The sequence below is a fragment of the Pteropus medius genome, unplaced genomic scaffold, assembly GCF_902729225.1.
Source record: "Pteropus medius unplaced genomic scaffold, Ma_sr-lr_union100, whole genome shotgun sequence".
In the NCBI taxonomy this organism is placed as follows: Eukaryota; Metazoa; Chordata; class Mammalia; order Chiroptera; family Pteropodidae; genus Pteropus; species Pteropus medius.
Window position 1 is genome coordinate 1,821,248 of NW_024349141.1, and position 25,576 is coordinate 1,846,823.

The 25,576-nt window shown below is 38.8% G+C and overlaps 1 protein-coding gene across 4 annotated transcripts in view; it reads right to left on the reverse strand.

The window, feature by feature from the left end:
• PTPRG (protein tyrosine phosphatase receptor type G) overlaps positions 1–25,576 on the reverse strand; it is a 631,793-nt gene that overhangs the window by 316,754 nt on the left and 289,463 nt on the right. The gene's annotated exons all lie outside the window — the stretch shown is intronic.

The window sequence follows — 25,576 nt, forward strand, 5'->3', positions numbered from 1 at the left end:
CACAAGGCATACCAAAAGTCCTTTTCCAGATCGGAAGGTTTGTAATTTGCAGAATAAGATGATGCAAATACTTTCATAAAACTCATTTTCAAAGTTTATGTCCATACAGAAAAGTTTACACACCCATACCATGTGGCTGTGCAAGCAAATCTGAAAAAATATGTAAAAAATAAAAGAAAAAGACTGAAAAAAGAGAGAAAGAGAGAAAAGCCATCCAGGGAGGCAAATATTAAAGTTTTGTTAAGATGAGCCATTCAGTTTTTGTTACTACAGAGAAAAGAAATTTAGGTTAAAAGGAAGAGTATTTTTAAAACCTTTACTAAGATATGATAGATAGCTTCAAATGCAGTCTTAGAACAGTGGGGAATCTTAAGTCCAGACAGAAGGAAAAGGTGGTATTACAGTTTTAAATTTCAATAAAAGCATCCACAGCAAAATTCTAGTCTAAGATAATTCACAAGAGGGGGTAAAAAAAAAAAAAGATCAAATGCATGGTTGTTTTTCCTTTTCATTTACAGCTTAAAAGCGTCTTGGCAGCACCAGTAATCTGTCAGGAAAGGTAAAAAATTATGCTTCACAGATAATTTTAAAACTTTACTTAAAAGATGTTGATAAATATACTGGAGCTGGTAGTTGGAAGTGGCACCAGCAGCACAATGTTCTCCTTTTGCCGTCACCTGTTATAAATCTAAAAATGTGACCACTCTGACTGCATGTTTCTTGCCTCTAAAATAAGCAAGAAGCTGTGAAAATGTTTTCAAGTTTTCAGGGCTCCAGGAAGAGAATAGAAAACTCCTAACAGGAGATTCTTCAGCTGCCTTCCTCAAACACAAAGTGGTTTTATATTTTTTAAGCGTTTGCTAGGAATAAAGGACATATGATCAGCTTTAAATCCTCAGTGAGGATAAGGGTATTTCAGATGGCTTCTAAGACTCTGGATTTAATATCTAAGGATACCAATATCTAAGGATGGTCTGGCCCACAATCTGAGTTTAGTTTACAGGGCCTATAGCTTATCATGTCCATGATTTAAGAATGTAGCAAGCCTTGCACAACCCATCCCCCTTTCCAGGATTCAAAAGGACAGTTTGCAACAGTGATGAGACCAGGGTAAAAATGAAATAGCCAGTAATTTTTCGTTAAAAGGAACTGGCAAGGAAGCCAAGTCTGATGAGCATATTCAATCCGTCTACTTGCCGACTCTCACAAGTTAGGTCTCCTCTAAGACTAGGATCTTTCAAGGAAAGACATTTGCAACTGAAATATTGTGAGTGCTTTCTTTTGATTCTATATCTCAGCTAAATGACAGGGGGCAATGATGCGCTGTGCTTAGAGAAGAGGTTTCCCATTTTAGTTCAGAACATGCAGAGGGATGTCTAAAAAGAAGGCCTGTCTGCTTGCTCACTCGATTTGCAAAATATCTGTGAGGCTTAAAGGCAAGGATCCCTTAAACGTACCTCACTTTTCGGAACTTCTTCCAGGATCAAGTCTGGCTTTTAAGACAAACATTTTATTCCTTCCTACAGCTTTTCTAAGGGGATGTTTTTGCAATTGTTGCTTTTTTATAAAGTAAAACTACTACTATTATTTCTATTATTACTTCTGGTAAAGCTCTTCACGTCGTGTCAATTATAAGCAACACATGATTTCCAGAACTTAAAGATCTGACATAAAACCCACAAGCCTCAAAGTGTTAAGAAGAACCTGAATGTGATTGTCTTCATTTCGCAGCAGACACGTTAAGGAAAAGCAAAAAGTTATCATTTGAGCAATGCAGCTGCAATGGAAATGAAGCCTTTTCAACACAGCTCTCCACTCTGGCCTGCATTTGTACCTCCAGCAGATCGAGCTCAGTTCTGTTTTGACTGGTGTGTGTACGTACATGTACTGAAGTGTACATGCCAGGGGTGGGGTGAGGGTGGGCTTGTTGTACCTATTTTCATTTGTCATTTATTTAATTCACACTAAACTATGATGGCAGCCATGGGTTGCCCTGGTAAAAACCAAGCTTCAAAGTCACAGTGAATACAGTAGTTTAACGATCGCTCAAGAGCATGCGGTCTGCAATCAGACTTCCTGGTACTGAGACTCATCTCTGAATAAAAAATTAAGCAAATTACTTGCCTCATTCATTTAACCTCGATTCTCTTGGAGAGGATGGAAATAGTACCATACCTACTCCAAAGGGCTATTAAATATTCTAAATGAAGTGCTTAGAACCCTTCCCAGGTCAAAACAAGGGTTAGGCAAGGGTGCCTAATATTAATATAACTTTAAGATATACATACTTAATATAATCAGTGTTTTTTTGGATTTGAGACATCTGGCAAATATGTAGAAAATATAACCTTTTGTAAAGGGTGAAGGTATCAGAGGATGAGAAAAGGGAAAAAAGAGAAAAAAGCAGCAGCAAAGCCAGCAGTCAAAATGAATCCCTGCACGGCGCTACCACACTAAGCGCCACTGACCCAACTACTCGCTGTGCCCAGACTCTCTGCTCTACTTGGGCAGTGCTTCTCTCAGTTTCTAGAGAAGGGTAAGGAAAATTCATTCCTTCCACTTGCTATAAAGTTTATTTAGTAATGTCTCTTTGGTGGGGCAGCATGTGTGGGTGGGTATGTATGCACGTGCATATCTTTGCCACTCTGTCCCACACAGAAAGAAGCTGCAGTCGGGAGTGTGGAGAAGATAGGGTGTCCATCAAAAGCTCATGAAGCAGATTGCTTTCTGTCCATCTGTTACTTGCAAAACTGAGAAGCTGTGCTTCAGTCTGTAATCACACTTGTAAATGAGAAATGAGCAAAACTGGAATGTGTTTGGAGGTGAGAGACAAGTATGAGGAAGGACCTCAGCTTATGAAAATATGCAACAGCAAAAAGAAATGTGGGTGCTGGGCCTGGTGGGGGAGGAGGTAGAAAAAGCTGCACTTGGCACTTGTCTTAAAACTAAGTAACTAAGTAAAGGCACATATTTAGGATGAGGAATGCAGTCGTTCCGGAAACCCTTGGATAAGAAGGAAGAGCAATGAGAAGGAGGTAAAGAGATTTGTGTGGAATTCCACACACAGAAAGTTCCAAAGATGAGATGCGCTCCCTTTTATTCATTCATTTAAGCAATACTTGCCATTCATTGATGATGTGCCAGCCACTGATCTGAGTACTAGGGACATAGCACTCAACAGGACAAACGAACTCCTCATGGTGAGACAATTATAGACTATGGCAACTCAGTTGAAAGAAATGAGTAATAGAACCCTTCAAGTTTTATCTGGGCAAATGGCCACTTAATTGACCACATTTCCCAGCTTCCCTTACACCTAAATATGCATATGTGAGTAAATTCTGATCAATAGGACAAGAGAGGGAACGGTATATACAGCCCGGGGTATTGGCACTTAACGGCAATGGGGAACATGCTCCTCTTCCTCTTCATATGTTCCAGCTGTCTGGAGGGCAGATATGATGGCAGAGTAACAAGATAGAAGGAGCCTGGGTCCCTGACACTGCCACCACATTCGCTCTAAAGTGCTTGGTTGCAGACTTTACCTGAGAATGAAATTCACCAGATTGTTTAAGCCACTATGACTTGGGCTATTGTTGTAGCTGATGAACAAGATTCTAAACACACATGCCTCGAAAAGATACTTCGATTTTCTGAATGGCAGATGAGTATCAGAAAACTCAAGTCTCTGAACTAATGCAAGAATATAATCCAATATGTAGATAACTTACACATGCCTCTCCAGGGACATTCTGACATTCGTCAGAATATGCAATGTCAGTGATCCAAATTCTAATTCACATATAAAAGTACACACACACACACACACACACACACACACGTATATATACATATAGACAACTTAATGTGATGAGAGCTGTGCTTAAGACTGACACCTTTCTTTCTACTTTACCTAGGATATGTAACTTGGATACACTCTCCTCTACTACTGAGAATCAAAACACCCAGTAGAACAAGCTAATTGTCCTCACAAAGCAAAGTAATTATAACTGCATCTTTGAGTCCATAAAATATTCAGGCACAAAAACACAGGTGCAGGCGTGAAAAGCAGGGCCCCAGACTGATCCACACATGGCTCACTTGCAGAGAGGAAATTTGCTTTCCCTGGGCTTAGATGGCACAGATAGCTAATGGGGTGAAATTTCTGTAGTGGAGACTATTTTCAAACTAGCTGATCTACTGATTACATGTTTGATGTAAATGCCAAAGAAAGAAAAAACTGGTATCATTGAGGAGACGAGGGAGAAATCTTTTAGATTATCTCGTTGCTACTGTTGAGATACAGAGTCTGAAAAATACTCTAGAAAATATAGAGAAAACAATGGGACTCAGAGAGCAAGAGAAGAAGGGTAACAGTCACTGCTATCGATGTGAAAAGACTGTAGATGATCGTTTCCAAAAGCTTATTGCTACCAAGTAAGGAAGGAGTGACATGGTAGAAATCAATTAATCAATGAGTAGAAACTATTAACAGTCACCACTTTAGTTATCACTTATAGTTGACCAGACACTACAAAGTGACTTTGAGAATCACGTTTTGTTCCCTCAAAAACTCGAAGCTGTAACTGTTATCATGACCATTTTACAGATGAGAAAACTAAGGCTTACCATTTATGCAAAATGCATTTAATGAGAGCCTATGGCGTACCATGTACAATTACTAATTGAGGGCAAAGAAGAGGAAACAAAGATAAGGTTTCCGCCTTTACCGACTGACATTCTAACTGCAGAGAGTACAAGCTTGTATCCCAACAAGTTTTTAAGATTTTATTACTGCTACTTTCATAACTTGAAGTGGAAGGGAGCATGAGCTTTTTATGGATATCCTGTCTTCTCCAACTCTTGACTGCAGCTTCTTTCTGTGTGGCAAAGATATGTAGGGAAGAGTGGAGGCTCAGGACCTACTGCTTCCTACTATCTTAGACCTGCCCTGATTGATGTATTTATATCTTCTGATTGGCTTCCTGCAGATATTGGCTTTTGAGCAACAACAGCAACAAGTTTTTCTCAATCAGTTGTGCTTGTCTGACCATAAATTCTTAGCCATATGGGTTTCCTAACTGGCACTCTCATCTCCAGACAGCCGACATATCCACTCTGGACTTTAGCTTAAATTAGCAAGTGGGAGCTTTCGCTGGTTTCTTCTAGCTCTGATCTTAGTCAAGATTAGCCTGATGACTCTGAGGGACTGCCTGCCTCTCAAGAGAGACAAGGAAAGGAACACAGCATGTCCCCTGGAAATCTGCAAGGGAACACCAATAAAGATTAAAGAAACCGTGAGATGAGACAAGTGAATTGTTTCTGACTGTGTGACCAAGATTTCTGTGGTGATGGTGGTCACGAGTTTGGAGGTCCAAATATGGGTTCAAATTCCCCCTCTTTCTCTTCCTGTGCAATTGTGACAAGTCTCGTGACCTCTCTGGGTCTCCATTCCATCAGTTGTAAAATGAAACGATAAGACACTACAATGCTGAAGACTAGCTGTGATCAGGCAAATGAATCCATGAACACTGCCTTGCACACAGTAAGAACTCAGCAAACGACAGAATTAGATGTTTTTAAATTTGACCCTTCTACAGGCTGGTGCCAAAGGCACTTGGTCAGCTAACGCTGGGAAGCTCATAATACATTTAAGCATTCATATTTTCCTACACCTTCCTCCTAGCTAAGATGCCGGAGGCTGCCAGAAATAATCACACTATTTGTGATCCTATGTTTATGCAACAGAAACGAAATGGAATTTTATGGTCTGCTGTGTTCGACACCAATGCCCACACTGGGATAATTCCATGCAGTGCTGTGTAACAAGAATTTATGCAACATCCAATCCAAAGATGCAGCTCCCAGGCCAGCAAAGCTTTACCAAACTAACAGCTTAAGAAAGGAACCAGCCAGCCCCACATCTGTAGCCCTCATATTACATGCACTTAGCAGCAGTTAGTTAATTGACCTGGAGGGTAAATCCGATCTTATCCATTTTAAATGAGCAAACAGATTTTAGCAGGGGAAATACTTTTCACAGAAAATATGTTTCGAATTACAAAAAAAAAAAAAAGTGGGAAATGAGAAGACAAATGAACTATAACTGCCATCCTTAGGGTAAAATGAATGTTGCTGGTTGATAAGAAAGGAAGACAACATAGAAGAGGAATGTTTGAAGCATAATCTTGAAAAAACTTTTAGGCCCAAAGGTCTCACTTTGGAGCCAAGGACAGGAATACCATGTTGTTAATGAAGATGAGAGTTTGTTACGTTATCCACCCAACAACCCCCATGGACAAAACATCGAAAAATGTTAACATGATCATCACTCTTGAACGATCTACTGGTGTTGTTTATTATTAATTTTTATTTTTTACTTTATTATTATTTTATTAAATTTATTATAAATTTATTAAATTTGTTAATTTTTTAAATTTATTTTATTTTTCAAGCTACCATAAAGTAAACAGACTTGACTCCATTGCTAGTTTGGCTCCTCTCAAAAAAATGTAATCAGGGTAGATCACAGCCTTAAATGCATTACTACGTGGGCCGAGGCAATGAGTACGCAGTATGGTCAGAGGCAGCTGTAAGGAGAGAGAGGGCTTGTGCTTTGAGCAATAACCCAGCTGGGGCCAGGCATTCACGGTGCCTTTCTAGAAGAGCCAATGAGCTTAGCTTAACTCCGGAGGTAGCATGGAGGGCAGAGTGGCCACAACCTAGAAAGGAAGAAATCTCACGGCTGTAGACATGCCATCGCCTTGCAGTATACCAGATGGAATGGAAAAGCAATTTCTCTATGCTGAACAATAGTCTATCAAATACTGTCAGGCAGAACTCCAGAAAAATGGATGTCTGTTCCTTAAAACATTAAAATAGCAATGATTTAAAATACTTGCGGTAAAAATGTATTTATCCATTCAACAAATGGCTACTGAGTGCTCACTCCATGAGGTGGGCCTGGAGAGAGCAAAGGGAGTGGGTAGAGACAAGCTCTCTCCCCAAGAGGATTTATCTTCCTCAGGTAGAACTGTAAAAATAATTCTGAAGCGACTATGAAGTCAACGAGGTAACCTGGAGTTACTACCCACAACAAGGAATGAACCCTTCATCAGAAATGCTGACGATGAGAATGAGCCAGGAGCAGAGCCTCCCAAGCACAGGGCCCGGAGACGGAAAAGGCAGATGAAAATACTGCAACTTGAAGCAGCAGGGAGTGCAGTGAGGTTTCATAAGGAAGAGAGAGGGCAGCTGAAGGTTAAGCCAGGGAGGCCTGTTGCAGCCAGATCTCAAGATCCACTGACACACACAGGGCCCTTCCTATGCAATGAATTGAGGCTACACTGCCTTCTTTTACAGGTCTCCTTTGTAGTGGTTCAACAGCACTACTTCCGGTATTATTTCTTTAACTATTATTTTAATTTTGAAATACCCAGAGACGATGTCCAGGAAGAAGCCGGCTCATAGACAATAACCACAGTCTGCTACACATTCAGAGTTTTAAGGTTTTCTGTTTTTCAAATAGCTTTCAGTAGTATTCTCTCTCCTTTCCTGCTTTAATTTGTCTCTGACTGATGAGGAAAACAGTTTTACTAGTAAGTAAAAAGTAAGAGGTAATGTATAAAATCCAGTCCTATATCCCAAAGTAAACTAATGTGATGATCCTTATGCTATAAATTCTTCATCACACAACTGGTGTAGGTAGGGGTGGGAAGGGAGAAAGAGAAAGACAGAGAACCTGTCACAACTCTGACCTTCAGAAAACTACCAACTTTCCTCTAGAAGAAATTCGTTGGGACTAATTCTCTGGTGTCCTTGGGTCATAATGTCTTTCAAAGTCACCCCTGAAACTAAAAAGCCACACAAAGCACAAAAACTAATTTATATAAATACAAATCTTCTATATTCAAATCTTCCTAAAAACATGCACATCTGATATAGTCAAGATGACTGTCACCATCACATTTTGTATATATGGCTATATTTATAGATACAGCGTAGGTAGCTCCAATTTTATTTTTCTCTATAAATATGTATACTGGCAATTTGTCAATCCAATCAAAAAAATTAAAAGCAATTTCTAGGAGTCAAAAAGACCACATTCTGTGATTCTATCATTGAGTATGTACCCAATATCTAAGTACCCAGGGCAAGAAAGGGCATTGGTAATAACTTTAAAACCTGAGATTTCATTACTGACAATTCAATGCCTTTTATTTAGTAGAAATTGGTGTACATTATTCTGTATCCATATGCTATGCACCAAAAGAAAATAAAAACCAAGAAGCTGAGACTGTGCACGTGAAAACTTTAATGCAGTTCAAGGTCAAAAAGATGTTACATGGCAAAGAACCCACCGATAGCTCTTTCTACTCAATCAGTGCAGGCCGTGGGGACAGAGCATGCCGTACGTGTCTGCACTGCGTCCTAACAGTGATGCTCACGTGGTGTTTGGTAAACAATCTGTGCTTCGCTTTTCAAATGCCTCTCCGTTGATTCCAGGTCGCAACTAAAATGAGTTTAACAGTTTAATTCACCACCTTCCAGACAGTGATCCACAGTGGAAAACTCACATCCAAAGGACAATTTGGCTCAATTAATGGGCTTTTCTCAAATGAAAACCATATGGAAACAGACAGGGCTACTCATTTTACAATTCTTAACTGTTTAGTTCCAGTCTAGGAGATGAAACTTAGGACTAAATATGGAATCATTTGAAAATCGATGAATTAAAAAGAGAATACTGCTAAAGAAATATTCACTCTTGTAAAGCAATGTAATATTTTAAAAAATTAAACATAATCCTTCAATAGTAAAATAGCACCTCAGTCTTCATTCCCAAAGACAGAACCACATCTAGGAAAAAAAAACTAAGCTCAGAAAGCCCACATTTGTTATTTTTTTAAAAATGCCTTTTACACATGATCAATGATTGATACATTTTATACAAGTTTCAGGTAATGTCTTAAATGACACATAAAATAACAAAAAGCTCAGAGGCAGAACATTTGGTTTTGATCACGCCACTCCAAGGTTTCTCCAAAGGAGCAGTACTGACTTTGTGGGCCATGTAATTCATTGATATAGGGGACTGTCCTATGTACTGTATGATACTTAGCAGCATCCCTGGCCTCTGCCCACTAGATGCCAGCAGCAACATTTCTCCCTGTTGTGATAGCACAGAAGTCTCCAGAAACTGTCAAATGTCCCGGGGAGGGGACACATAAAAATTATCTTCAGTTGAGAACCAATTTGCTACTTGAGACTGTCACAATATAGTTGATATCTTTATAAAACATATTAAGTATGAAAAGTAAGATGTTTTCATCCTCCTTTTCTGAAACATTTTTGTAATGTTGTAAACCTAAAACTTTTAAAATAGAAGTTAAAACCAAAATGAGAAAAAAATTAAACCACCGTTCCTTATTCTTCTCAGTCATAGTATCAGAGGAGTATAAAGCTTTAGTTTTATGGCGACTCCCGAACAACAACAACGTCCTGTAATTTAAAAGCTCATTAACTTCAGCAACTTATTCTAGGAAATACTGGTTCCATTCATAAAAAAATAAATAAATCCCTTCCTCATACACTCCGACAAATTGCTATTATTTTTCTTTCAGTGAATTCATGTAATTTAATAGTCCCAATTGAAAGTAGGGGATTAAAAAAAAGGGTAGTCAAAATAACAAATTTGATTTGAAAATGTGATTGGGCAATGTCTTTCTACTTCACTTGAAACTGAAAATCGTCACATTCTGTGTGGTTAATAAACACATTTGAGATACCTCAGTGTTTTGTGAGCTCTCCTGGTGGAGCTGCCTGATTTTGGAAGGGAGACTAGGCACGCTGTGCTATCATGCTGCCAAGGTTTCTCCGTCAAGTTCCCAGGCCAAAAGAAGAAGAGAGCAAGGTAAGCAGCAGGGTGTGGGCAATCTGAGGGAGCTCAACGGGCCCTGCCACCCTGCTTTGTCCTCCCACTGACAAATGAAGTGATCGTGTGTCAGTCACTTAACCTCTCGCCTCATATTCCTTATTGCAGAAGAAGGATGGCGGATAATCCATCATCTGGCTAATTTATCTTCCTCCGTAACTTCATGAAAAAACTCTCTTTCAGATTCCGATGGGTGGCTGACATAGGAAAAAAATACCCAAGTTACGGATGGCTTCCTGACAACCCCCTTCTCCACCTCATCTCTCACACACATCAGCCTCTTTGACAGGGGAAAACATCCACCTTCACCAAACAAACAATTATTAAATCTTTACAGGGGAATCTTTTCTCTAGTTTCGACTAAACATTACCACCGTTACAAGAGAAAGATAGTCTGATATAAAAATATATACAAAATGACATAACTTTAAAGAAGCCCTCAATTTTATAAAGTAAGAAAATCCTATAGTGAGCTTTTAAACCTTACAGACAAACCACACCAAATACAGCCCCAGGGTTATTTTGTCCCGGTCACGCTTAAAAGGCATCATTTTGCAGACTCAGAAAGTTAGCAGCAAACCACACCGAGTTCCCAAATGAAATCATGCACTTCTCAGAACCCAGCCAGTACAGCCACATAAATGGGACAGAGGGCTTCTGGCCGACACTTGTGGCCAAGTTCATCCTGTTTCGACAGTACAGGATATAACCAACAGTACAGGATATAACCATTCTCAAAACAGCCAAGTGGGAGACCTGTCCAGCTGGCAGGGACAGTCTTCAACAGGCCTCTCCCCATATTTAGCTCACAAGAGTACACCAGTTAATGAAATTCCAAGGGATAGTTGAGAGCTCTGCCTTAGAATGTGTAGCAAGTCTTGCAAAGGTGACTGCAGGCACAGACCTGTTGTCTGGCACTTAAATATGTACCATGAAACCAACCACATTTCCTGTTAGTTCCTGGGGAAGCCCTCAGCACTTTGAGCAGAATACAGCCGAAAGAAAAAAATCTTCTTGCTTTGGAAGCTGATCTGTCTACCAATGGAAAAGATCAAATGAACAGAACAAAAATAGAAACAGAATTTTGAAATGGAATTTGCTTAACTGTGGAGTTTCCTGTAGTCAAAAATAGAAGCCAGACACTTGACAGTCATATGCACTCATGCAGTTGCCCGTAATGAATGATGGCGAATCATGTTCCAACAAAGACATGAAATGTCATGTCGCCTATATGCGCTATGAGTAAAAAAGAACAATGTTTACAGATTTTGCCTTATTCCTCTAGACTTTGGATTTTTTTTTGTTTTTGTCTGTTTCTGTTTCGACCTCATAATACCATGAATACTGCTAGGACATAATGGGGAAAAAATGCAATGGGAGGGGTCCTCTGATTGTGAATACGGAACAACATAAAATGTAGTATTATTTTAAATGTGAAATATCATTACAAACTGTAATTTATAATGGCGTTATATGAATGCAGATCAAGGAAGGGCTACCAACCACTCAGTCTACTCTTTCTCCAAGTCTCTCAGTTTACCCACCCTTAAAATGGCCTTCCATGACCCTGTAGACCAGCACTATCTCAAACTTAAATGTGTCTGCAAATCACCTGAGGATCTTGTTAAAATGCAGACTGGGTTCTGATTCGGTAGCTCTGAGTAGGCTGTGAAGATGTGTGCTTCTGATAAGCTTCCAGGTGATGTGATGCCCCTGGTCAGAGAATCAAGCCGAGAATACCCAGGAGCTCATTCCTACGGAAACACTACGGCTACCAAACCAACGGCCTTCTTTCTCCTCAGTCAAAGATCCTTGATGTCATTGGAACAACACTGTAGTCAACACAAAGGATGACTCATGCTGGGGCCAAGCCAGTCCTGGGAATCGAAGTCCTCTCTGCTCCACAATAGCGTGGGGGTGGGAAGATGATCTAACTTTGGCTAATGATTTGTAAGAAGTCCGCCGAAGTTCCTGTGATGAAAAGGTTGCTTTCCTTTCTTAGCTACTGCTTTGGACTCTGCCATGTGAGGCTGGGCTACAGGAAGCTGATGGAGCCATCTTGGAAACACAAGGTGACAAGGATGAGAGTGAAAGGGCACACGCAGAATACAACAGAGTGAAAGTAAAATGAGCCAAGATCAGGGGTCAACTAGCTATGATCCACAGGCCAAAGGAAAACTGCAATCTGTTTATGTAAATAAACTTTTATTGGCAGAGCCACATCCATTTACTGACATACATTTTACTGACTGTTTACATTTGTTTCTGTGCTACAGTGGCAAAAAATGAGTAGGTGCAGCAGAGGCCATATGGTTCTTAAAGCCTAAAATATTTACTGTCTAGCCCTTTTCAGAACTTTGCTGACCCTTGGCCAAGATGATTAAATCACCTAACGATATGCTTTATTCCATCCTCCAGTTCGCCTTTGTAGCACTTCCAGCATAAGGAATTACTTCTTCAATAGCTGTCTTCCCTTTTGGACAGTAACCGCTTAGCTACTTTGTTTACTACTATATGGCAAACCTGAGCACAGTACCAGGCACACAGAAGATGCTCAGTAAGTTGAATAAATTGTAATGAAGTGAATAATTCTTAACCAAGATGTTTTGAAGTTTCTGTTTCCTTCTGTCTTGACAATATAAGGCATTTAGAACATGCTAAAAATGATAGTTCTTTATATAACCTCCTATTAATAAATAACCTGCTTTTCAGCCTCCACAAACTCCATTTCCTTCCTCTTAAACCGCATACAAGCAGGATAGAATGGAGTTTCCAAATCTGGACTCGCTTTATCCAGAAGCAGTAGACCCGGAGACCTGGAAGTCCAGGTCAGAATTTGCAAAACCAACAGATCCCTGGAAAACAGCAGGATGGACAGCCCATGTTCCGGCCAACTGGAGTCCACACCAGAAAACACACCATAGTGGGCAGCTTTTGGTGCACCCAAGAGGAAACATAAATTTTGAATAAAGAAAGAAAAGTAAAAAGAAGTAGGAGATCCAAGGATGGTAAAAGCCCCAAGTACCTACAGCATAAAAGCTACTACCGGGATATCGTACAGAGAAATCTAAATTTTTTATAAAATTGTCTTACAGCAAAATAGTATGATGGAGATGGATGCCTACTAGTTATCTTCTAAGATGGTCCCTTTGATAAAATTAGCAGTTGATACATTCCTTCTACTATATCTTATAGCATAATACACAGCACAATGATAAAACAAAAACCATGGGCCGTGGAGGCAGAACCTAGCTGAAGTTCCCGCTTAGGGGATCTGGGACATCATTTTACGTTTCTAAGCCTCAGTTTTCTAATCCAGAAAATTGGCACAATACTAATAACTCACCTATATATTTGTGCAATTAATACTTATTAGATGATAAAATATAATATTGTTGCTGTTTCATTTTTTAAGCAAAAATGGAGAAAATCATTCAAATACATTATCTGACAATCTTTACCCTTTTTAAAATTTAACTGCCTTTCCCACACTATTTTGACATCAAAACCTCTGTTTTCTGTATTGCAACACCGTCATCTCATATTATTTACTTGTGCCTGAAAGAGGTATTATAAGTAATGTATAAGCTCATCATTAATAATCTATTGCAGGCTGTCTGAATATTCCTCAAGGAAACATGAATAAGAAACAGGCGGTTTCAATATGAGGCCTTTCCTTTTAAGAAAACGCAAATGACTTCACTCAGCAAGTAAAGAAATAATTGGGAAAAGCAAATATCATGTATTTTTAAATCCACTCTTAGCGCTATTCTAAAGCCATTATTTATCACTGCATAGCTCTGGGCCTCTACCGACACACCTGCAAAACAGAGATTAGTTTTACAATGTTTTGGGGAAAAACACATAAATAGTTAAAGGTCTCAAATTTATGAAGAAGCCTGAGATGATATGTCAGCATTAATTAACTTAATAAATTTTAATCAGTTCCTACTGAGCTCTGGGCACTGAGTAAACAACAGGGTTGAAAGGGTTAAATTCTAATGGAGCAGTATGACAACAATGGCTAATGAGATAATTTTTCTGAAGAAAATTAAAGAAAGTGGGGAGAAAGGAATAGAGCGTGACGGAAGTACTGTTTTGAAAGGGCTTATTGGTATGTCTATATGGGAAGGTAAAGTATGAACACATCAGAATGAAGAAGCAAGTTATATGCCTAGAGGGTGGGGTAGGAGATGGGGGTGCGGAGAAAAGCATGTTCTAGCCAGGAAGCAGTAAATGTAAGCCTCTAAAACTATTCCAAAGGAGGGCCCTCCTTGGGTTGCACAATAACACACACCCTCTCGCTCTCTCTCTCTCGCTCTCGCTCTCGCTCTCTCTCTCTCTCTCTCTCTCTCACACACACACACACACACACACACAAACTTATTCATTCACAGTGGCATATGTGCACCTCAATGCCCTTATAGTTTCCTCCCTTGAATCCTTCTACTGTTGTCAGCTTCCTCATCTATCTCTCACTCCTGACACTGTACCCTTAAGGCAGTTGTCCCCAACCTTTTTGGCACCAGGGACCAGTGTCCCTGTGAGCATCTAATGCCTGATGATCTGAGGTGGAGCTAAGGCAGTGATGCTAGCACTGGGGAGCGGCTGCAAATACAGGCGAAGCTTCGCTCGCTGGCCCACCACTCATCTCCTGCTGCGCAGCCTGTTCCTAACAGATACCGGTCCATGGCCCAGGGGTTGGGGACCCCTGCCTTAAGGCACAAAGCCTGCTCCCCCAGCATTTCAGCACAAACGTTTATGAAATGTTTGTTGAATGACAGAGCAACTTTTCTAGATGAATATGCAGGAGAGTGATCCAGGAGAGGAATGTTTTTAAGAATTATTTGTAAATTAAATTTTACCCCCGAATCAAGTCCAATAACATGAAGATGATAACTTTGGCTGAGAAGTAGTAAATTTCTGGGGAAAAGAATCCTAATGGCAGATCACCTAAACCTGGAAGTGCGCAGCAGCCCATGCCTGTAGAAGTTCAGCAAACCGAAATGTGTTGCTTAATTAAGTAAAATTTTCATTTAAGAAAGAGCTTCCTTTATACTAAATCTAGATCCATGCTTGGTACAATTAAAAACAAATCTGAATGCTTAATTTATCATGTTAAACACACAGAGGCTGCAGAACCTGAAGTAAAGTGACACATATGAATGTTAAGGTATGATTTAATTAAGTTCAGTATGCACATACTCTGCTTTTTGCTTTATATGAAGACTTTATAGAAGGAAACCAATTTTCTGACCTGTAAGTACAGAATCCAGTTACATCTCTCAGCAAGGGATATTACATTCCAATGTGCCATTTTCCATTTCAGATCTGCTTCTGGTCTCCTCTGTAACACATTATGTACCTTCTCATTCCTTCATCATTTTATTTTCATCAAATTTTGTTTTCACCCAGGTTTATCTTTAGCAGTATCTTAAGGGTTAAATTAAAATTGCATAAGAAAATGAAAGTTTCCTGAAGCCAGATGAGTAGACTGTCCAATTGTTCTTCCCTAAGCTGTTCTCAATAAGGCATTAACTGGAAGGTAGGAAGGAAGGGAGAGAGAAAGGGAAGGATTGGGGGTAATAGAGGAAAAAGAAAAAGAGAAAAATAATCAATCCTTAATTATTTTATTATAACAAGACCCTATCAGTAGGCTGCAACATATAGTTGCCTACTGTAAGCCAAGATTTCTATTCCTCAACAAAAGAAAAGTTTTTCTGGGGAGGTGGAGTAGGGGTGGAGGGAAGCTTATAATTAAAAAAGAGAGACCAAAGAAAAACATCATAACTCGGCAAATCTAAGATGTCATCAATTCAAAATTCACCTTTTAAAAAAATTCACCTTTATTAAACTGTATCATTGTAATTTTTAAAGAACTGTTTATTCTTTAATGTTTAAAAATGCACTTAGTTCAAAAATGTAAAAATATCCATCTTGATTTTTTAGTGTTATCAAATATAGTCACTATGTTTTGCATTAGATCCTCAGATCTTATTCATCTTATAGCTGGAAGTTTGTACACTTTATAAACTTCTCCCTATTTCTATCTTTACCCTTACCAACATCTCACTATTTCTATCTTAAAATCTTGTCTTAATATGTCTCATTTAAAATGGAGAAGTACTTCTATCAAAACACTCAGCAAATACACCTATTAAAATGACCAAAACGAAAACACTGATAACGAATGCTGGAGAGGATATGGAGCAACAGGAATTCTCACTCATTGCTGCTGGGAATGTAAACTGGTATAGCCACTTCAGAAGACAGTTTGGCGGTTTCTTATAAAACTAAACATATTCTTACCATGAGGTCCAGCTATCATGCTGATAACGTACCCAAAGAAATTGAAAACCCCAAAAATCGGTACAGCAACTTTATTCATAATTGACAAACCTGGAAAATAACCAAAATGTCCTTCAGTAGATAAATAAATAAACTGACACGTTCAGACAATGGAACAATATTCAGCACTGAAATTAAACTATCAAGCCATGATAAGACATGGAGGAATCTTAAATGCATATTACTAAGTGAAAGAAGCCAATCTGAAAAGTCTATACACAGTATGATCCTAACAATATGACATTCTAGAAAAGGCAAAACTCAGGCGACAGCAAAAAAGTCGGTAGTTGCCGGAGCTTAGGGGAAGGGAGAAATGAAGGGAGTTGCACAGAGGATTTAAGGGCAGTGAAACTACTCTGTATGACACTATAATGGTGAATATATTTCCTCATAAATCTGTCCAAATCCAGAGAATGCAAAACACCAACTGTGAGCCTTGATGAAAACTGTGGACTTTGGGTGATTATGATGTGTCAATATAGGTTCATCGCTTAACAAATGTACCGCTCTGGTGGGCGATGTTGACAGTGAAGGAGGCTATGTACACGTGGGAGCAGGCGGTACTTGGGAAATATCTATCTGTACCTTCCTCTCAGTTTTGCCATGAACCTAACACTGCTCTAAAAAGAATAAAGTCTTCTTCATTTTTTTTTTTTAAATACTCAACAGAATCTCATCCATACACGAACTACGGCATTCACACTTTGGTGAGGAGTTAGCGAATGATGAAGGATATAGATTTCCGGACATGTCCTCCCAGAGGCACAGAGTTAGACATACTCTGGAAAGCGTATTTGACAAGTGAGGATGGGTTTGTTCCAAAATTGATACGTGGGGACAAGTCCAGGCATGCATTAATTCAGTCTTTATCGAGATCAACCAGTCCTCATCTGGGAACCACTTCCCTCTTCCACAATGGAGTTTGTCACACCTCTGAGACGACCTATGCAGCTGGACACAGTGGAGTTTCACGCTTAGAACACTTCCTGCTATGGGTAAGAATCAAGAGAATTCTCTAACTGGTACCTGGGATCCAGGCACCACCATGTGACAGTTCTTTTCTTCTTCTTCTCATGGGTAACTAACAGGATTAAAAGACAGCAACTGCTGGTGACCACTCTCAAGGCTGTGCCCCTGCCCTAAAGACAGGCGGCAGAGCTAAAGAGGGATGGGTGAAGGAAAGCATGAGTAGCAATTTTGTATCCAATTTCTGAAGCATTTTTGTTTGTTTGTTTGTTTTAAATGCTGCTTTCTCATGCTAGATAGATAGGTAGGATTCAAAGCTAAACTGAGGCTTATTGAAAATGAATTTGAGCAAAAGTTGACTCAAGTGAGGCAGCACCAAACCAGAAGTGGTTAGAGCAATCCAACGACAGACACTGGTGAGAGACTTACAGAGAAAAGGTGGAAGCAAAGTAAGGAAACTGTTGATTGGCTATAGCTTAAAGCCTAGTTGGCTGTTTGCCGTTGGTTATCCTTAGGCCTAGATTTCATAACCTGGAGGCAATTATAGGATTAGATTTTAGTCTGGTCTATAGGCTGCCAAAACATTAGAGCCATCTTAGTCTAATGGCCTCCTTGTTTAATTAATTTAACAGTGGACAAGTGGATAAGTAGGTCCAGTGACAAGTGAATCTGAATATTATCTGGCTTATTATTTGCTTTCTATTTGTTGCAACATAAACAGAGAGTAACCATTTGACCATTGTCTAGGTGTCCTGCTATTCCTGTCAAAACCTTACTTTGGAAAGGTCCAAAACACTCCCCCTATTTGACCACACATGACCATCCACATCTGCTTCTCCAACCCTTTATGCACTACCTGGAATGAAGCAAGAGATAAGTGATTATCTGATGGCTAGACACTCATAAAAACAACACCCCCTTTGCAGCTCAAAAGCTGTGCTTACCAAGAACAGTACCATTCTACATACTGTAGTTCAGGTCTCTGACTTCAAATGCAGGAGATCCAAGAATTAAAAGCACCGTTCCCTGACCTTTCAGGAGCATTCCCACCATTAGAAACCAAGTTAAAAACCAACTCACCCACCACAGTGTGGGAGTGGACTGCAGAGATTTCCCAGTCCCATAAACACAACCACCGGACTCTCCTCAAGAAGCCATTAATAGCCTTTACAGAAGGATAAAAGGATATTTACAGAACCAGGCTTTCCCTAGGAAATGAAGTAGCCTTTTTTGACTCACAGTGTAAAAGAAATCAGTGAGAATGAGTTGGCCAGCAATATTAACCATATCTTAGACAAAAGAAAAAAGAAATAGAGAGGGATGGTTGAAATCACTACCATATTCAGGGAATGGCAAGGGCCTTTTCCAGCCCCTCACAACCCCAGTCCATTCATAGTTTCTAATTCAAAAACAGCCCTTTCAAAACCTTAAAAGGGTACAAAAAGCTATTGGAAGCACCGTTCTTGTCCAATATTTTCTCAGCTGACGGCTGAAATAAACAAACAGAAAACATTTATGGATTTTACTAAATGCAAGTTGCATTTACATACTATTTCCTATCCTCACTACTATTTGTACAGGGGGACGTTATACTTATTTTTTAGATAAAGCTTAGAAAGATTAATTGCCATGCCTCTCTCTAGTTGGTGTGTCACACAACTAGAAAATGATGGAGTTGAATGTCAATTCCAGGTTTGGAAACCCGTGGTTTTGCCAGAGTATCATGATGCATCTTAGGGTAATTAAAACTAAATGAATAAAAATATATACCTCAAGTCAATAATTGATTTTTCTTCATTTATGGCCCTATCAGTCCAAATATATCTGTGTCATTACAGCATCAGTTAAGAACAGCTGATTGTTTCTTTCTGAGCTAGGAATGTCTCGCTTTCATAGACATCAACATTTCTGCTCATAAACTTACCACCACATCTAAAACCATCACTCTTTCACAGATACAATGCAAGGACTTTTTGTTAAGCATCCTTCTTGGATCATCACTCTACCACACTGCCTTGTCATTTATTACTGGCCAAGTTATAGGGGGGAAAATACACTGCTTCCTACTTTAAAGTTCTATTTTACTGCTCTCTAAGCTTCAGGATATGTCTTCGTTGCAGGATGCAGCCACCTCCCTTATCAATGCCTATCTGAATTCTTTGCATTGATCTAAAAAGAAAACTTAAGTGACTGTCCCATGTTAGCAAGACATGTAATCGAGATTTTGAGAGGCATCTGTCTAGCTCTCAGGAGCTTCCAAATACTGGCCCATCAAAAGAAAGCTCGTGTGAGAAATGCATGTCACCGAACTTCACAATGGCTCACGCCAAGGCAGAGCGTCATTTTAGCAAGACGCAAAGAACCTGCAAGATGAATACGAGTTAGATGCAGAGCAACTGCCAGGCAACATGGCATGTTCATCGCTTAAACACTCCATTTCATTCCAAGGTACCAAAACGATAATAGACTTTATTCTAATTGGATTGTCTGCAATGAGCCAATTTAAGTGCTAAATGCTGCGAATTATTCAGCCTGACATAGCAATGCACTGATGTGAGCTGCTGTAGGGCAGGAGGTTTGTGGAAAGTGTGAGTTCCTGAGGCATAATGAGGAGCCGAGATTCTAACCTGGCAGACCTCCACAGCACAGATTCATGTTGTTTCAACAGCTGCGGAGGACCCAAAAAGCATTTGCTGCCACCTTGACCCAAAATGCATCTGCCACCAGCCAGGCATTCCAGCCTCCACATCGCTGGGCCAGACATGTCAAAGGCTTACTGGGAGAACAGCTCAGAACACCAGGGAAAATTATGCACAAGAGTGAACATCATTCACCATCACTTTGGTTCCATTACTTTGACATTTTCGGAATGTTATTATTTTTAAAATTAAAGGCACTGCTAGAGTCTAGAATTTCACAAACGGTGATTAAAACCTTGAGATATGGAATGGAAATGGACTTAACCACATTTAACCACAGTTAACTGACCCCAAGGCAAGTTATTTAATAGTCCTATACCTCAGCTTCTTCATTTTTAAAGTGGACATGATAATAATTTCTATATGTCACATAACTATCATGAAAATTAAATCTATATAGTGATTTTGGACATGTATGGAGCCCAATGCAAATTAGAGACTAAAAATGTATAATGTTTAAAATATATAGAGAAACATAATTATAATAGCGTATACATATAACTTTTCTTTCAAAACAGATTTAAAGAGAAATAATGAAACAAGCATCTATGGAATTCCATCTGTAACCTAAATTATCACTATCTCATATTAGAGTACATATAAAAAGGTGCCTGATTTGAAAGTTGAGATTTTATTTACAGTACATTTCAGTCATGGATTCACTTCTAGAAATCACTTGTTAAAAACATGGAGGGGGGCAAAATAGACGGTCTCTTGGGTGCCATCTATGACTAAAATTAGGATTTTCACATTTAACTTATAACTATGATAATCTTGTTACTAAAATAACTTTCAATACTGCCCTATTTCTAAATTTAACTGTATTTTCAGTATATATTATGGCTCTCTAATATAAAGCCAAATAAAAAGTCTAGAATGCTATGAAAACTTTTATTTATAAATGCCAACAAAGAAAAATAGAGAACCAGCTTTTAATGGCTTAAGAAGAAAATGTTTCTTTCGTCTCCTGACCAAAAGGAAAATTAAAATTTCTCCTGTGTCAAATGCAACTGATTCCCTTTGGGCTGAGGGATTAAAGTGCCATAATATTCATGTCTGACTTAACAGTGCTGTGTATATTTTCTATTCATAAGAATTAACAACAGTCGAATAGTTTACTTGACGGCTTTTCCCTCATACATCCAGACGCATTAATTCAAGAATGAGCTGCAATTATGTGTGCTGTTCAAGTAGGAGTTATAAATGCAACCCAGGCTGTCTTGTGTCAGTGTCATTATTTGTGATTTCCTGTGTTATTTGGGTCAGGTATTTGACTTTAAATCAAGTTACAATATGATGCTTTGTACTCTAATAATACCATGTAAGAGTTAGTACTTTTTAAGTTGAAAACTTAATTTCCATTTACATAGAATATCTGAAATATAATCAGACACTTCCTGAACTTAAGTGGGAGAGACGGGGACAGACATGCTCCTGGAAGGCCTTACTCAGCAAAGACTCAAACTACAGCTTCTGAAGAAGGATTCGCAAATTTTATTGCACTAATCTTCAGAAACAGGCCAAGGAACAATAAGATGATGACAAATAAGATATATTCTGCAGCTACGTTTATAGAACGCCACCACCGTCCTCCAAACTGAAGTCTTCTCTTGCTAAAAATGGTATAGAAACACAAATACTTTCACATTAATCAAGATTTCAGCACAACTCCCCCGCCGCCGCCACCACCACCATTGCCATACTCAAGCCAACAGGAGAGAAGTGAGAGACGTCCTCGAATACTCAGAAAACAAACAGGCAAAGTAGTTGAGAAAGATCATCTTGCTTAGAACGTGTTGGAAGGAGGGGGAATGCAGGATTGCCGAGAGACACTTACTTATCTTGCAACGATTTTTAAAATTTTATCACACATAAAATTATTTTGCAAGTTAAATAGATTCTCATTTTACAAGAGTCAAATAATACAGTATATTTGCTGAAACAAATACAACCTTATAAAGCCTGTAAGCTCCCTGCCCATTTCCACCTCCTCTTCAAAGAAGAGGGCATGACTCACTAGGTTAACATAAATCCTTCCATTTCTCTTTCTATAACTGACTTCTATCCTGAGGTATCATACCTGCTCTTTGGAGTCAACCTTTTACCTCCATGGTCATGAGCTAGGAAGAAAATGGAGCTAATGAAACCAGGCAGATATTTCACTCCAAAAAGGAAAAACTGTCATTTTCAGAACAATATCTTTATTCATAAAGACAAAAACTGTTCTGACTGACTTATGAAGAATACTTTCAGATGCTTAAACTTGGACCAGGAAAACCAGGGGATGGCAAATATCCCCCTCGTACACTGCTGTCTTCATAGCGTGAAAGAGACATAGACAGTGATGACTACCAGATGGCAAGGAGCTGCCAAATGTGGCTGACAGTCCCCAGCACATTTCTCTAAAATTGAGTAGGAGGCAGAAATCTAAAGTCCCTAGAGGACATTGATTTAACCTGAGTCTTAAAAGTAAAAGGCCCATCTCCAAGAACATCAATGAACTTTATATCTTATGCCAGCAGCCATCATGGAATCACAAAGCAATGACATGTCAAGTAAAATTAACCATTTCCAACACAAGAACAGTGGGTCAAGGAAATCAATAAGACAGACCAGCAAAATCTTTATCTCGACCTTCATCTCATTTCATCATTACAGGACGATCTGCCTAAAGTCCTGATCCACTTGAGAGGACCAGGACCAGAAGAGCCTCCATGAGAAAAAAAGAAATTCCGTGACGCAATGTCTCCATTCGGATGGGAAATAAACCAGAGTTTATTTAAAGTGATCCCACTGTGAAATACACTTGATTAGACTGAAAAGGGGAAGGGGATGGGGTAGTTTCCTTTTTGTTATAACAAAGACACAAAAGAAAACTCTTTAGCAAATCTGGACTAATCTCTGAGAGCTGAGCTCTAAAGACCATGCCTCTCAGTTTACATGGCTTTGAAAAATCATACATTCCCACTGGTGAGAAGAAAGGAGCAGAAAGAACTAAAAGCTGGGGAGTATTCCCTCAGAAGTTAGTAACATAACGGAATATACTCACCTGAGGTTATATGAACAAGGTAACAATGATCCAGCCAAGGGTGCTGACTTATTGAGAAATATGCTATAAATAAGTAGGGGGAAAAAAAAAAAAGGCCCAGACAACTGGATATCTCTTCCAAAAACAAAAACAAAAACACTCACATAGAAATACAAAACCTAGAAGACTCTTAGCAACTACGAAAGTCACAGACCCCTACAGATGGCTAAAACCTCATTAGTGCACTTTTATGAGTTGGGAAAAGATGACCCCCTCTGCTCTGGGATGCAGCCAACATTTGCCCTTGGCCAGTGCTCTTACACAGTGAACATCTTGCCCAGCTGTCCATTGCAGCCCTTTGCATGTACAAGCTCATCTTACTTTCAGCATGAGAAAAAACAGTAAAGAGAAGAGAAACTGGAAGAAAGAGAAGTATTTTTAAATGGTGCAAAAAAGTAAATAACTTAAAATCTAACCATTAAGCTATAACTTGCTTCAAATCCATGCAGTCCTGTTTCCTCCCAGTAAACTCAAATATTCTTATCAAAACAGTCTTAAAATAATTCTTGTCTCTGCATAATTTAAATGCTTTAGAAGAAACCCCTAACCACATGGAGAATAAAGAAATGCCAACCTCCCAATGTTAGCTCCCAATTGACAAGAATAAGGGGAATTAAATATCAAAACTATGCAGATTATTCAAGTATATCAAACAAAAAGGCAAAAGATCAAAAAAAAAACAACCAGAAAAGTTGTGGGAATGACTGCCAATCGTCTGTGCACAAGAATCAATCATAATGACAAATTCCGATAGATTTTTTTCTTTGCTTTTTTTTTTTTTGGTACATTAAAGAGCAATTGAGACCTGCTTAAATGAAGGTTTGCAGTCTGAGTTCAGTAAGCAAAACCTAATCCTAAATGATGCTGAGACACTATGGAATGGAAATTCATAAATAACATTTAAATTTAAAATGGAACCAAGAAAACACACTCTCCATTAATGAATTCCTATCTTTTCAGTGGAATATTTCTTGAAATATTCAGTGGAATATAAACGAAATATTCAGTGGAATATAAATGAAAAAAGGTTTTACTGTTTAGACTCGGTTTTAGCAGTGCTGAGTGGCCATAACTACATTTAAATGAGAATTATTGCTAAAGCAAGAGTATTTCTAAAGCTGATTCTATATTGTTGCATATTTTCTAAGAATATTCTTAGAAGCAAATCCTGTGAGGCTGCAAAAATACAACAAAAAAACAGCAAGGTGGAAGATAAGATCTTGACGACTTGCTCCTTATGCCATTCATAGAGAGAGAAAACAAAAAGATTCTATTATGCTAGATGGACTTCAAAAGATGCATACTGACAATTTAAAAAGAGGAAATTGAGGATGTAAATCATCACAGTGAAAATGCACAGATTTACCAGAAGAGAAGGAAATACAAATTGAAACAACTTTTAAGTTATACTTCGGAGCTATTAAAGTACAAAGAAACTATAAAACTCAATTTTGGTGGAGCTCTGGATAAACAGGTACATACTGCCTAGCAATGAAACCAACTTCAATCTTTCCAAACAATCTAGCAGTCTTAATAGCTGTTCAAAAGCAGTAATTTAAAATAAATAACTTGCAGGCAAAAAAATTTATACCAAGAAATATGATATTTCATTATAAAGTAATGAAATTGAAAATAACCTAATGCTTCAAAATAAGGGAACAATTATACAAACCATGACATACCAGCACAGTATATAATGATATTTGTGCAAGCAATATGCACACACATCCCTATTAAAAATAAACCTGTTGACAATGTTAACAGAGAGGAATGTATTTAAGTACATTTCTTTGATCAACAAAAAAATGCAATTAAATATATTTATATAGTACATATAAACAACAGAATCAAAGGTAAGTCCAATTGGACTAATGATCCAAATGTCAGTAAAAATGAGACACAGAGCCAGAGTTATGGAATTGGCATTTAATGTGCACACACTTTTTATTCCTCTGTCAACAAATATTAATTGTACTTCTGTATCTCAAGTGCTAAGCTTAGATGCTTGAAATATAGCAGAGAGAAACAAAGATGCTGGCCTCATGGAATTCTCAAAGCCTCTGCTCCCACCCTTGTGTCTTTAAACAAAAAAGGTATTAAATATTTTAAGTGTAGAAAGAGTTTCAAAGAAGGAAGAAAAGGTTGTCATGAGGGACATAGAGAAATCTAACCTAGTGTGAAGATGAGGGGAGGGTGCTGCTTTCCTGAAGAGACATTTGAAGGCAAGCTGTTATCCTGGTAGAAGAAGGCAGCCACAGGAGCAGAAGGAACAGCATGTGCTAGGGAAAGGTAAGAAAGAAGTCTTCTGTGGCTGGAACACAGAGCACAGCGGATGAATAGAGTAAAGGATTAAATCATGCGAGGATCCTTGAGAACCAGCAAAGTTTCAGTCCTTCCTCCTAAATGCCAAGAAAGCCACTGAAAGTTTTAAGCAAAGCGGTGACTCAACAGGGTTTGCTCATGTTTTCTTGGCTCCACTGCGGGGAGGTTGCACCTTAGGTGGAGAAAGCAAGTGGAAAACAACTATGCAGGAAGCAAGAC